The sequence below is a fragment of the Dreissena polymorpha genome, chromosome 4 (genome assembly GCF_020536995.1).
Source record: "Dreissena polymorpha isolate Duluth1 chromosome 4, UMN_Dpol_1.0, whole genome shotgun sequence".
Classification (NCBI taxonomy): Eukaryota; Metazoa; Mollusca; class Bivalvia; order Myida; family Dreissenidae; genus Dreissena; species Dreissena polymorpha.
In genome coordinates this window covers 86,535,862-86,550,117 of record NC_068358.1, presented here as the reverse complement: position 1 = coordinate 86,550,117, position 14,256 = coordinate 86,535,862, and the positions used below count along the sequence as shown (strand labels likewise).

Genomic DNA, 14,256 nt, shown 5'->3' with positions numbered 1-14,256 from the left:
GTGTTATTATTTTCATGCCATGTTACTTTATTGTGTGTTCTCCTTTTTATTTTGGGTCGTTATTTATACTAATGCAATAAACATTTAAATTCTACTCAACAAGTAAAATTAAGTTCATTTTAAAAATGTTTATATCTTGATATTAAGAAAGGCAATGAATTTCATTCCTTATAAAGTTTTCAATGTATGTTGCAGTTTCAAGGGAACAAATGCCATACGATCTAAAAAATATATACACAATACCAATAAATACATTGTGATGTTAATTGATGTGAATAGATTATCAGAAACAAACCATCATAACCATTACATAGCGCTTTGCATTTCTTAAAAATGGACACCCTAAAAGAACCCTTTTGAGTACCTATATAATACAGGACAACCTTACAAAAGGTTAAAAGGTTACAGAATTCTACAAGAACCTTAATTTAGGACAACCTTATGTATCACAGTAAGTGGCTTAAGGCAGGACAACTTACAGAACACTACAAGAACCTTAATAAAGGACATCCTTACATAACACAGTAAGTGCCTTAAGACAGGACAATCTTGCAGAACACAACAAGAACCTTAATAAAGGACATCCTTACATAACACAGTATGTGGCTTAAGACAGAACAATCTTACAGAACACTACAAGAACCTTAATAAAGGACATCCTTACATAACACAGTAAGTGCCTTGAGACAGGACAATCTTACAGAACACTACAAGAACCTTAATAAAGGGCCTCCTTACATAACACAGTAAGTGCCTTAAGACGGGACAATCTTACAGAACACTACAAGAACCTTACTAAAGGACATCCTTACGTAATACAGTGTGTGGCTTAAGACAGGACAATCCCACAGAACATAACAATAACCTTAATAAAGGACATCCTTACATAACACAGTATGTTGCTTAAGACAGTCGATCTTACATAACACAACAAGAACCTTAATAAAGGACATCCCTTACATAACACAGTATGTGGCTTAAGGCAGGACAATCGTAAAGAACACATCAAGAACCTTAATAAAGGACATCCTTACATAACACAGTAAGTGCCTTAAGACAGGACAATCTTACAGAACACAACAAGAACCTTAATTAAGGACATCCTAACATATCACAGTATGTGGATTAAGACAGGACAATCTCACAGAACACAACAAGAACCTTAATTAAGGACATCCTTACATAACACAGTATGTGGCTTATGACAGGACAATCTTACAGAACACAACAAGAACCTTAATTAAGGACATTCTTACATTACACAGTATGTGGCTTCAGACAGGACAATCTTACAGAACACAACAAGAACCTTAAGAAACGCCATCCTTACATAACACAGTATGTGGCTTAGGACAGGACAATTTTACAGAACACTACAAGAACCTTAATTAAGGACATCCTTACATAACACAGTATGTGGCTTAAGGCAGGACAATCTTACAGAACACATCAAGAACCTTAATAAAGGACATCCTTACATAACACAGTAAGTGCCTTAAGACAGGACAATCTTACAGAACACAACAAGAACCTTAATTAAGGACATCCTAACATATCACAGTATGTGGATTAAGACAGGACAATCTCACAGAACACAACAAGAACCTTAATTAAGGACATCCTTACATAACACAGTATGTGGCTTAAGACAGGACAATCTTACATAACACAACAAGAACCTTAATAAAGGACATCCTTACAAAACACAGTATGTGGCTTATGACAGGACAATCTTACAGAACACAACAAGAACCTTAATTAAGGACATTCTTACATTACACAGTATGTGGCTTCAGACAGGACAATCTTACAGAACACAACAAGAACCTTAAGAAACGCCATCCTTACATAACACAGTATGTGGCTTAGGACAGGACAATTTTACAGAACACTACAAGAACCTTAATTAAGGACATCCTTACATAACACAGTATGTGGCTTAAGACAGGGCAATCTTACAGAACACAACAAGAACCTTAATTAAGGACATCCTTACATAACACAGTATGTGGCTTAAGACAGGACAATCTTACAGAACACTACAAGAACCTTAATAAAGGACATCCATACATAACACTGTATGTGACTTAAGACAGGACAATCTTACAGAACACAACAAGAACCTTAATAAAGGACATCCTTACATAACACAGTATGTGGCTTAAGACAGGACACTCTCACAGAACACAACATGAACCTTAATTAAGGACATCCTTACATAACACAGCATGTGGCTTAAGACAGGACAATCTTACAGAACACAACAAGAACCTTAATAAAGGACATCCTTACATAATACAGTATGTGGCTTAAGACAGGACAATCTCTCAGAACACATCAAGAACCTTAATAAAGGACATCCTTACATAATACAGTATGTGGCTTAAGACAGGACAATCTCACAGAACACAACAAGAACATCAAAAAAGGACATCCTTACATAACACAGTATGTGGCTTAAGACTTGACAATCTTACAGAACACATCAAGAACCTTAATAAAGGACATCCTTACATAACACAGTATGTGGTTTAAGACAGGACGATCACAGAACACATCAAGAACCTTAATTAAGGACATCCTTACAAAACACAGTATGTTTCTTAAGACAGGACAATCTTACAGAACACTACAAGAACCTTAATAAAAGACATCCTTTCATAACACAGTATGTGACTTAAGACGGGACAATCTTACAGAACACATCAAGAACCTTAATAAAGGACATCCTTACATAACACAGCATGTTGCTTAAGACAGGACAACGCACAGAACACAACAAGAACCTTAATTAAGGACATCCTTACATAACACAGTATGTGGCTTAAGACAGGACAATCTTACAGAACACAACAAGAACCTTAATAAAGGACCTCCTTACATGACACAGTATGTGGATTAAGACAGGACAATCTCACAGAACACAACAAGAACCTTAATAAAGGGCCTGCTTACATAACACAGTATGTGGCTTAAGACAGGACAATCTTACAGAACACAACATGAACCTTAATAAAGGACATCCTTACATAACACAGTATGTGGATTAAGACAGGACAATCTCACAGAACACAACAAGAACCTTAATAAAGGCCAACCTTTCGTTACACCATATATTGCTAAAGACAGGACAATCTTACAGAACACAACAAGAACTTTTATAAAGGACATCCTTACAAAGCACAGTATGTGGCTTAAAGGGACCTTTTCTCGGATTTGGGAATTATTGAAGTTTTTTCATTAAATGCTTTATATTGATAAATGTAACCATTGGATCTAAAAAGCTCCAGTAAAAAACAACAATTAAATTAAAGAAAGAAAAAAAAGTAACCCTTTACTTGGCTCGAACCACTGACCCCTGGAATAACAGACTAACACTTAGACCACTTGGTCATCAGTGGCTTAAGACAGGACAATTTTACAGAACACGACATTTACCTTAATACAGTAGAACATTACAGAACATTGCAAGAACCTAAATATGGGACATTAATCTTACAGTATACCCTGCAACAGGGACCTATGCAAACAGGGACCTATGTTACCAAACCACATGTAGCGTTGAAAGTTTTGCTATTGCTATAAGAAATACTAATTTTTTATGGGTTCACTTTAGTTTACAAAATATTTTATGAAATATTTGTTGATTTTGGGTATCTATTATGGCTTTAAACAATTAATGGTACAAAATTGCTGAATTAAGATGTCTGTGGGCCGTTTCATAAACGATCTTATGTCAATTTTAACTTACGAGAGAATTTTGTAATCTAAATAAGTAGACGAACTAGCTCGCCATGCTCGTCAAATATGTACGGCGCTGGAGTTGCCAATGTAATTAATTAAGTACTGAAAATCTGTAATCATATGATATGGACTTTAGCAATTATGTATCTTCGAAAAATGTAACGTATCATAAATGTGTAATACGATGTTAATTGAAACGGTCCCCTGGCCTTTTATTTAGCACAAGTTTTCCTCAAGTAGTTATTTATTCTTTGCTTTTTACTTGCCTTTGATTTAATATTGCAAACAGGTTAACAATTGTATATTTTATGTTTGTTTGCTCGCTTGCTCACAATTTGGGTGGACTTATTTCATTGAACAACTGACAGATTTGTTGTAATCTTATCCCTTTGTACAACCAACATTTTATTGTTAAGAAATCTAGTAACATGATTATTCCCATCAGTTCAGAATGTAACTCAACTGATGCATAAATAAAAAATTAAGTGAAGGGTAATTGCTTTTATAAATTGCAATTCTCCTCATTATTATCTACACACCCTTGAAGTTTCATGATGAAATCTTGTAGCGTATCTGAGAAATAACCTTGAAAAGTTACATAATACAAAAACAACAAAGGGCAATAACTCTTAGTTAAGAAAGTGCAAGGTTAAAGCTCTTATGCATGGCACTTCTTCCAATACATTTCTACACACCAATGAAGTTTCGTGTTGAAATGTTGTATCATATCTGAGATATTGCCCTGAAAAGTTTAATCATACAAAAACATCAAACGGTAATAACTCTTATTTAAGAAAGTGAATGGTTATGGTTCTTACGCAATCACAATACTATCAATTAACCGATGCATTTTCATGTTGAAATTGTGCATGGTATCTGAGATATAGCCCAGAAAAGTTTCATCATACGAAAATCAAACAAAGGGCATAAGCTCTTATTAAAGAAAGTGCAGGTTTGTGGTTCTTGTGCTTGGCTCTTCTAATTGATATCTATTCATTTACAAAGTTTCATGTTGAAATGTTGTATCATATCTGAGGTATAGCCCTGAAAAGTTCCATCATACAAAAACATCAAAGGGCAATAACTCTTATTTAAGAAAGTGAAGGTTTGTGGTTCTTTCGCATAGCACTTCTCATTAATATCAATTTACCCATGAAGTTTAATGCTGAAATTTTGGATAGTATCTGAGATATAGCCCAGACAAGTTTCATCATACAAAAATCAAACAAAGGGAAATAATTCTTATTGTAGAAAATGTAGGTTTATGGTTCTTGTGCATATCACTTCTCCTCATTGATATCAATACCGCTTTAAAGTTTCATGTTGATATCTTGTACAGTTTCTGTGATATAACCGTTAAAAGTCTGTGACAGACTGATGCCCCCCCCCCCCACAACACAAGACCACCTCAAAATTGAGAAAAAAACTTTCAGTAAACAATAAATAGCTGGAAATTGCAGCTATCATTCAAAATTCGTCCCAACTTTCGTGATAGCTGGAAATTGCAGCTATCATTCAAAATTCGTCCCAACTTTCGTGAGTCTAAAATCTGATTAGGAAGGATTCCTGGGACACACTCCGGGTCCTCACATAATGCAGCCACAGGGCGGATAGACCTCATAAACATGGAATGCCACTGTTGATAACGATACGTTAATGCTGTCGTAGTTAACTGTACCATAAACCAGGAAGTGCGAAAACGGATTCAGAAAATATCAAAACATCAATAAACACTGAACCATGACCAGGTATTTATTTTAATTTTGCACATTACATTTTTCATTGCGTTTTATCTAAATTGATAATATACACATTTTATCACATTACTTGTGCTTGGCATATGGTTGTTAAAGCAGAATTTCATACGTATCATATAATTTCGCGTCCGAGTCATTTTGTTATTACACATTTACAGTCATTTACGACCTGAGTTAACAAAAGCTAAAAACAAATAAGTCATTAAATTAAAGACAAATTAAATGCAATTCCTGTGTTATTTTATAGCTTTTTGTAATATGGTTAATTGCCTGTAAAAAGTCCTAACATTCATGCAGCTTTATTCTTAAGTAAATCTTAGTTCTTACCCCTAGAAATGTAATTCCCCTATCAGGACTAGGAGTAGGAGCATCACCCAAAAAGTATTTCTATACTTGTCATGAATGGGGATTTGTTATTTATTAAGACATTAATATTTAGTATTTTGCTTTTCCAACTATCTATCAAACACAGTTAAAACAATTTTTATTACCAACTCTTCAAAAACTACATGTAGTCAATCCTAACAACTTAAAATTATTGATGTTAACCAAGATTATTTCCTACAGGTTGTACAGCTAAAAAAATATCACTTACACTTCAATGTCTGTTATCTGGGATATTGGTGACCACAACTCTGTTTTCATATACACAAGTCTTTGCCCCATGAAACTCATGAGGCCAGCGCCCAAAGTATCTCTCTACAGGCTCAACATTGTACCAGTGTCCAAGAATTTCACTAAGCCTGATCTTAAAATATATTATGTAATTTGTTATACAGGGCTATAGATAACAAGCGTACTTGCGTTATTACGCAATTAAAATAACAAAAAACGTAATTAAATTCAAAATAAAGCGTATAAAAACGCAAATACAAATTTATTAACGTAATTCCCGTAAAAAATCTTGCGTCACGAAACGCAATTCTTACGAACACCGGGCGTATTTATTATACTGGTTATTTTCCGTACAAAAATGTACCGCATAGTTTATATGCCGACCAATGAAGACAAGAAACCGTCGGAGACGGGTGATGCTCCCCAAAGGTTTTTTTGTCACAATATTGCACTATATATTCAGATAAAAGGAAACGTCTTGAGGGGCATAACTTTGGACAAAATAATACGATGGATGGTTTAGCAACTTAAAAAATTCAAAGGGCCATAACTCTCAATAAATCATCTAACCAGAACCCACAAATAACATGCGCATCTCCACAAGGTAGTTAAGCTTCCCGTAAAGCTTCATTAAATTCAAGTCAGTAGTTGGGGAGAAATAGCCCAGACAAGAATAGCACTATATGTACAGTTTATAGAAAATTTCAAAGGGCCATAACACTGTGAAAAATCATCCGACCATAACCGGCTGATAATATGCACATCTCCTGTTGGTAGTGAAGCTTTCCATAAAGTTTCATTGAATTCCCGTAATAAGTTGCTGAGAAATAGCTGGAACAAGAATTGCACTATATGAACAATGGAAAATTTCAAAGGGCCACAACTCTGTGAAAAATCATCCGACAAAAACCGGCTGATAATATGCACATCTCCTCTTGATAGTGAAGCTTCCCATAAAGTTTCATTGAATTCCAGTCATTAGTTGCTGAGAAATAGCCCGGACACGAATTGCACTATATGTACAGTTAATGGAAAATTTCAAAGGGCCTAGCTCTGTGAACAATCATCTGACCAGAACCGGCTGATAATATGCACATCTCTTGGTAGTGAAGCTTCCCAAAAAGTTTTATTGAATTCCGGTCAGTAGTTGCTGAGAAATAGCCCGGACAAAACTTGTGCACGGACGGACGGACACACGGAACCACGGACACACGCATGGACAGATGAAGCGGCGACTATATGCTTTTTGGGGGGGATAAAAAGAATGCAGTCTTTCCAGCGGTTATTTATCTTTGGGGTAGTATTGTAATTATTCGTAGACCCGTCTGATTTCTACTTTCATTTTCAATGTATTCAACTCAAAATGACCCGAAAACGGGTTGCATTGCTTTGAACAGCCATAACTTCATCAATTGTGCAGCGATTTTCACGAACTAGGTCTTATTCAACGCAAAAGTGAATAAACTGATGAGAAATTCGGTAATTGTTTGTTGTTATGTACAGGTACCTTTTTAAATGTCATTTGTATAAATAATATAGTAACTTTAGTAGATTTTTATTATGTTAAATATGCAATTCCCTAAATTACCCAATTTAGTTTTAAAAAACAGGGGTGAAAAACCCAATTAAGCTCAAAAGTAGGGGGTGAAAATTTTTGCTAAAACTCTATTGAATTTACAAAAACGCTATTGTTGTCAAAAACAGGGGGTGAATTACCCAATATACCCCAAAAGTTATCTATAGCCCTGGTTATATTTTATTAGCTTACAGTACAGGCACCGTGTACTTAAACAAAAACGCCTGTCCGCGGTGTTCACTGTTCCCGATGGGTGACATTTCGCGGGGGACTTCAAGCCATTTTAGGTCGACAATGACCCGAAGAGCGTTAATTGCATAATCAAACACGCGTTTATCACTCCTCCAGGTGCGGTATCCTACAGCTAGGTGTGAACACCGTTTTCTTTTATACGCGGCGTTTAAAACACTGTCATGGGCATTGGTGTGAAACCCATTATTCATTATCTCTTTTAAATGAAAAATACAATACGTTTATGTTCAATTATTTTATTTTTAGCGAACACTGTGGCGAGTGGCGTTTAAGTACACGGTGCCTGTACTGTACCTGAGCACAACATTTGCTCATGGTGAGCTTTTGTGATCACTTAACAATCATGCATCTCTAACGGGTGTTTTCAACATTAACGTGGTAAACACTCTAGAGGCCACATTTATTGCCCAATTTCATGGAAAAAAAATCAAAACATTTGTCCCAATTATATCTTGGCTGATTTTTAAATTGCCTCATAAAAGGTATAAAAGAAGCTCATTTGGTCAAATAAAATAAAAAGCCTGTTAATACTCTAGAAGTCATTTTATGTCCAATCTTCCTGAAACTTTAACAGAACATTTATTCTACTAATGATATCTCATCTGAGTTAAAAAATGGTTAACTTCAATTTTTAATCATGACCGCTACATGTATATAGTCGACGGTAGTTTTCCTAATATGGCTATAGTAAAACCTTGTTGACACTCAAAGTGGATCATAAGGGGTGTTTTAAGTCCAATCTTCATGAACCCTGGTCACACATTATTTTCTCAAGATATATTGCCTGGGTTTGAAAATGGTTCTGGTCCTTGAATAACAAAGCCACCAGGGGTTGGGCAGTTTTTGTTTTATGGCTATAGTAAAACAAAAACCCTAGTTAATCTAAGTTTTCCGACACTTAAAAATGACTTTTTGTGGCCGAACATTTTGATACAATTTTTTTGTTTACAGGTGTCTAAAAATTTAGAGACAAAAATTAAGATAAATCAATGTACAATAATCAATGTACAGTGATCAATGCTTCTTTTTCTGCTTAAAAATAAATTAATACAAAGTCACGGCTTTGCTAACTCTTGTCTGAAATGGTATAGAACAAACAAGTAGCAGCAGAAATTTTTTGCTTCCTTAATAGGATGAAACTTGGGGTGAACATTTTTCCCATTAAAATCTCAGCCCAGGTCAACTTGGTCATATGAGCTAAAAATAATTGGTCACAAGATCAAATTTAAACAAGTTCTGTTTGTAAAACATGCAGGCCCCTCCCATATGGGCTCTCAGTTGTAGTGACAGCCTTTGTGTGAATATGTTTTTTGTCACTGTGACCTTGACCTTTGACCTAGTGACCTGAAAATTAATAGGGGTCATCTGCGAGTCATGATCAATGTACCTATGACGTTTCATGATCCTAGGCATAAGCGTTCTTGAGTTATCATCTGGAAGCCATTTTACTATTTCGGGTCACAGTGACCTTGACCTTTGACCTAGTGACCTGAAAATCATTAGGGGTCATCTGCGAGTCATGATCAATCTACCTATCATGTTTCATGATCCTAGGCGTAAGTGTTCTTGAGATATCATCCGGAAACCATTTTACTATTTCGGGTCACGGTGACCTTTGACCTAGTGACCTGAAAATCAATAGGGGTCATATGCGAGTCATGATCAATCTACCTATCAAGTTTCATGATTCTAGGCATAAGCGTTCTTGAGTTATCATCCGTAAACCATTTTACTATTTCGGGTCACCGTGTCCTTTGACCTAATGACCTGAAAATCAATAAGGGTCATCTGCGAGTCATGATCAATGTACCTATGAAGTTTCATGATCCTAGGCCTAAGCGTTGGGAGAACCTTGAATTATCATCCGGAAACCATCTGGTGGACGGACATACGGACATACATACAGACGTACCGACATAACCAAAACAATATACCCCCTCTTCATCGAAGGGGGGCATAAAAAGCATCTTTATTCCCTAGAAGACATCCTCTTTGGCAAAATTTCTTGAACCTCAGTTGAACATGTTAATGCAATGCTTAGTTTAAAAAATAATGGCCGCAAATGTAATAATAAAGTTTCATAAAGTACATGTACTTTCATTATTTTGATCACCACCTTGTCAGAGTAGTTTAGTTCCTATATTTCGCCTGACTGGATTATTTGGATAACTTTGCTATGGCCTTTGCAATGTTAAAATGACCTTTCTTGGAGCCTGAGCCATTCAGATTGTTGCCTGCCAAATTTTGAAGTTTTAACTATAAAAAGAGATCCATACAATTCCTGTGAATGTTGGGTGTCTGGTCTGCACTCCACCAGAAAATTAACTGTACATAATTAAATTATAGGCATGCAGTTTGCAATAATTTGGACGCAGTAGGCAGAGAATTAGCTGTTAAACGTTAAGATGCTCATTTTAACATGACATTTTATGCGCTTCAGATCATAACAATTTTGGTTTTTATGACAAATTGTATTGGGATATGAAATCATGCTCAGTTTTGTTACTTCCTTGATCTTAGTTTAGTATTCAAACACAATCAACTATATAGTTAGATTTAGATTGTTTATAGCTAGTGGCTCATTTAAGATGATGTAGAGCTAGTCATTTACAGCACTTACTGCTACAATCTGATCTTGATACACAGGGAAATGTTTAGGTGCTTTTTTTAAAGTTCCTTTTTATACCCCATAGCGTTGGAGGCATTGAACATAAAATTTAAAAAATCAAATCCTGGGATAGAGTATCCATCTATATCAAAATTATTGTTAATTTTTCAACTATCCAATCTACATCAGGGCTCGCGCTGTCGTTCGCCACTTGAGCCATTTGCGAAAATATTGAAAATTTGGCTCAAGAAAAATCCGATTTGTGAAAATGCTAAAATCTCGTAAAATTTCATTGAAAACTGCCGCCATTTTAACCCGAAACTGGTTTTCTATATTTTTCTCTTTGTTTCAACGAAAGTATTCGCAATTTGAACATTGAACGAAAACCGTTCTGCACCTGTATCGAGACATCGCTTGACCTTATTGTTATTGAAGTGCACATGGTAGCTGGCCAATCAAATCTGAGTTCGCTTACACATGAAATGACGTTGTTGAATGAAACGTAAAAATGGGTGGAGCTTTGAATACACAGTTAATATTGAATTAGTTCTATGTCGTTGATGTTACAACTTTCTGCCGATGAAAAGGTGATTATTAATTAATTTGATCGTTTTACTCACACACTATGCTAACTAACAACGGCGTATTTTAATCAAAGGAAAACGTGAAAAACACGCGCGGTTTAATTGCAATTAAAGTTTAATTTAAGTTAGGAATTTGTAACACAAAGGAACAGTAATTCATATCGTCTACAAAATTTGGAACATCTCATGAAAATCTCAATTGAAGGAAAAGACTGCAAAGATGTTGACTTTAAAGTGATCTACAAACTATGGGCTTGTAAAAAACGGCGCAGAATAATAATGAAATAATAATGATACATGTCATGACTTTGTTCTCTGTGTATAGCAGGATTTGTTTGCAATGTATTTTGTGAATGAAATGTATGCTTGTATTTTACATGCCATTCATCATGTTGTTAAAAATGTGCTGTATGAAAATATCTCTATAACTATGAAAATTGTGATGTGATGTATATTATGATATGTGACATGTGCTTGTATATATTGTTATTTTAAACAAACAAAAACTGGTTGGAAATAGGCCCAAAACGCACCACAGATAATCTAGGATCCAAAAATTTTTCGGGGGGGGGGGGGGGGGGGTGCCCCCGGACCCCCCTAGATCTCTAGATCTGGGTGGCTCAAAGATATTTTGGGCCAGCGCTAGCCATGTACATGAGTAAAATAGCAATATTTTTTAATTGATAATTAATTAACTATTTGGTTCTATTTTAATTGCACTTTATATAATCTACGTCTGATCTGTCATGCATCGCCATTGGAATGAACATATTTTTAATTAAGGCATTTGTTATAATCATGCAAAAAATCTGACAAGAAGCGATTCTATCGAAACACCTCTTCAGAATTAACTAACACACTGGTTGAAACTCTACACACAATATCATGTATTGTGTCACTTGGAATAATGTCTGTTGTGCTTAATGGATGTCGATTCGCAGTCAACAATTGCATGATATTTTCCCACAATAATCATATTATGTCGCTTGTCACATCATGCATTGCTTTGAATGTTGACACCAAAAAATCTATTTTTGATGCAACTTGAGTGGTGTATATCATTAAGCATGACAATGTGAAAATCAAAAGTTGAAATGTTGTCTTTCATCTGAAAATATTTTGTGTCATTCTGAATTGTCGCTTGAAGTTCCTTGTGGGGTAATTGATGTCAGCCCTGTGACCAAGAGGTTATGGAATTGTTTCCTACACTGGCAGCGTTATTTAGATCTCCCTTTAAGGCACCACATACTGATTCTACATATTAATAATAAGCATTTTAATAAGCCTTAGGCTTTCAATGCAATCGAGCTAAATGAAGACGTTTAAACTCAAATGTCGCTTGTCAAATGTTTACCGAAAAGGTAAACAAGCGACAATCAATATGGCACAAAGTGGATTTTGTAATACAATGCATTGCTTGTAATATGTGTACCAAATGAGAGCTGGAAACAGTGATGTGAAGCTATTATTGTAAAGTAGGCAATTGAACATTCATACTCATTGAGATTATTTCCTTGTGCTTATAAGGAAGAAAGTTGCCATATTTAGCTCGAATGTGCCATGTTTTTTTAATATACAGTTTTATATTTTTTATTTGCAGTTTAGGTGAGGGTTGCCTCGTACTAAGTATATGTTGCAATATCTTTAAATTGTGCAAATGTACATGCGAGTGTAATGCTAGAAATGCACATTGCAGATAATTTTGTGGTAAATAAATTGAAAAAAATCTGGATTTGGACAAATCAAGGAAGTTGGTATTATTTTAGGTGTATCTATTTGTGTTTGTGTGTGTGCAACATCTGGTTAATTTGTTGACAACACACGGTTTTGATAATATTTGCTTGTGATTACCCTTGTATACATGTTTAGAACTTCAATGAATTCATGATTATGAAAACCAAGAGTCACCTTATTTGGTCCTCTTGAGTTTTACATTATTTTTTTAAGGGTGAAAATAACATATTATAAGGTTTGAATACTTACAAAAAGTTAGTTTTTTGCTGAGTGCAGGACTTTGTTATTTATCTTCACGTACATGTGGGGTAATTTCAACGTAGGGATATTTTCGACGATCACACATTTTTTGTTGTAAATACGTGTGTTGCGGCTGCGCATGCTCGGCGTAAGTCACATTTTACTTTGTTATTTGTATACACACAGTTCACTCAACAGATGACCTAATTTAAGTGATATCGCATTATCAGCAATAAAAACGATCAATAAACAAACTCATATTCGTACACAAAATTACAAAATTGTCAGAAAAGTATAGTGCTATGCAACCCATGCTCCTAATCATAATGAAGCATCCTATTTTGAATACTTAATTAAGCTTTCCAATGCCCCGGATTATTGGATTTCGCAATTAATTAGTAAATAGTAAAATGGCGGCCATTTTCGGTCCGATTTGGTGGTTTTATTGTGTTTAAATATTTTTTTCTCCATTTTTGCATGAATAAAATAGCCTGCGTGCTATACATGAGGGTGCGCTATACAAGGAAAAATACGGTATATTTATGGAGCTTTATCAGGTAAAGAGCAAAAACATATAAAGACTGTAGTTGAAAAGCATATTGTAGTTAATTTAAGTGTGAAATATCAGTAAAAGTGCTATATTATTGTTGGTTTTTGATTCTTAAAATTAAAAAAAAAAGTTTGGGCGAGTGAAAATTGTGTCAGTCAAGTGAAATGCCTAATTTCACTAGTCCAACTGGATAAAAAAAAAATACAAATTACATTTAATTTCACAACTGTTATCAGAAAATAAAGTATGTATTATTTTGATGTGTGTCTTCTTTTGTGGCACATTTGGCCAATTTGTACCTGTAATAAAATGTTGATGTATGACAGCTGATGATTGCTATTGTGGTAGAATACTTCACACAACAGTGATCCATGGTTCAAATGAATCACTGCTTTCCACTATGCCCCAGAGAACATTTTTTTCCATTATTTAATACTGTTTAAACATTGTGTTGACTTTGCCACAGTGTAAAAACCATCTGAGCGTTAAGTGGATGTTGTGATTGCGTTTGTAGTATATATACATGTGAACATGTGCTTTCTTTGCTTTACCCTTTACCACTTAGATACGTATTTTGATGCATTTGTAGTCCCTTA

At 35.0% G+C, this 14,256-nt stretch overlaps 1 protein-coding gene across 8 annotated transcripts in view; it reads left to right on the top strand.

The window, feature by feature from the left end:
• The first annotated feature begins 5,362 nt into the window (after positions 1–5,362).
• LOC127879450 (arf-GAP with Rho-GAP domain, ANK repeat and PH domain-containing protein 1-like) overlaps positions 5,363–14,256 on the top strand; it is a 194,743-nt gene continuing 185,849 nt past the window's right edge. For all 8 annotated transcript variants that reach the window (XM_052426286.1, XM_052426284.1, XM_052426282.1 and 5 more), the window contains exon 1: positions 5,363–5,492. The gene's annotated coding sequence lies outside the window, so the exon portion shown is untranslated. The remainder of the gene's footprint in view (positions 5,493–14,256) is intronic.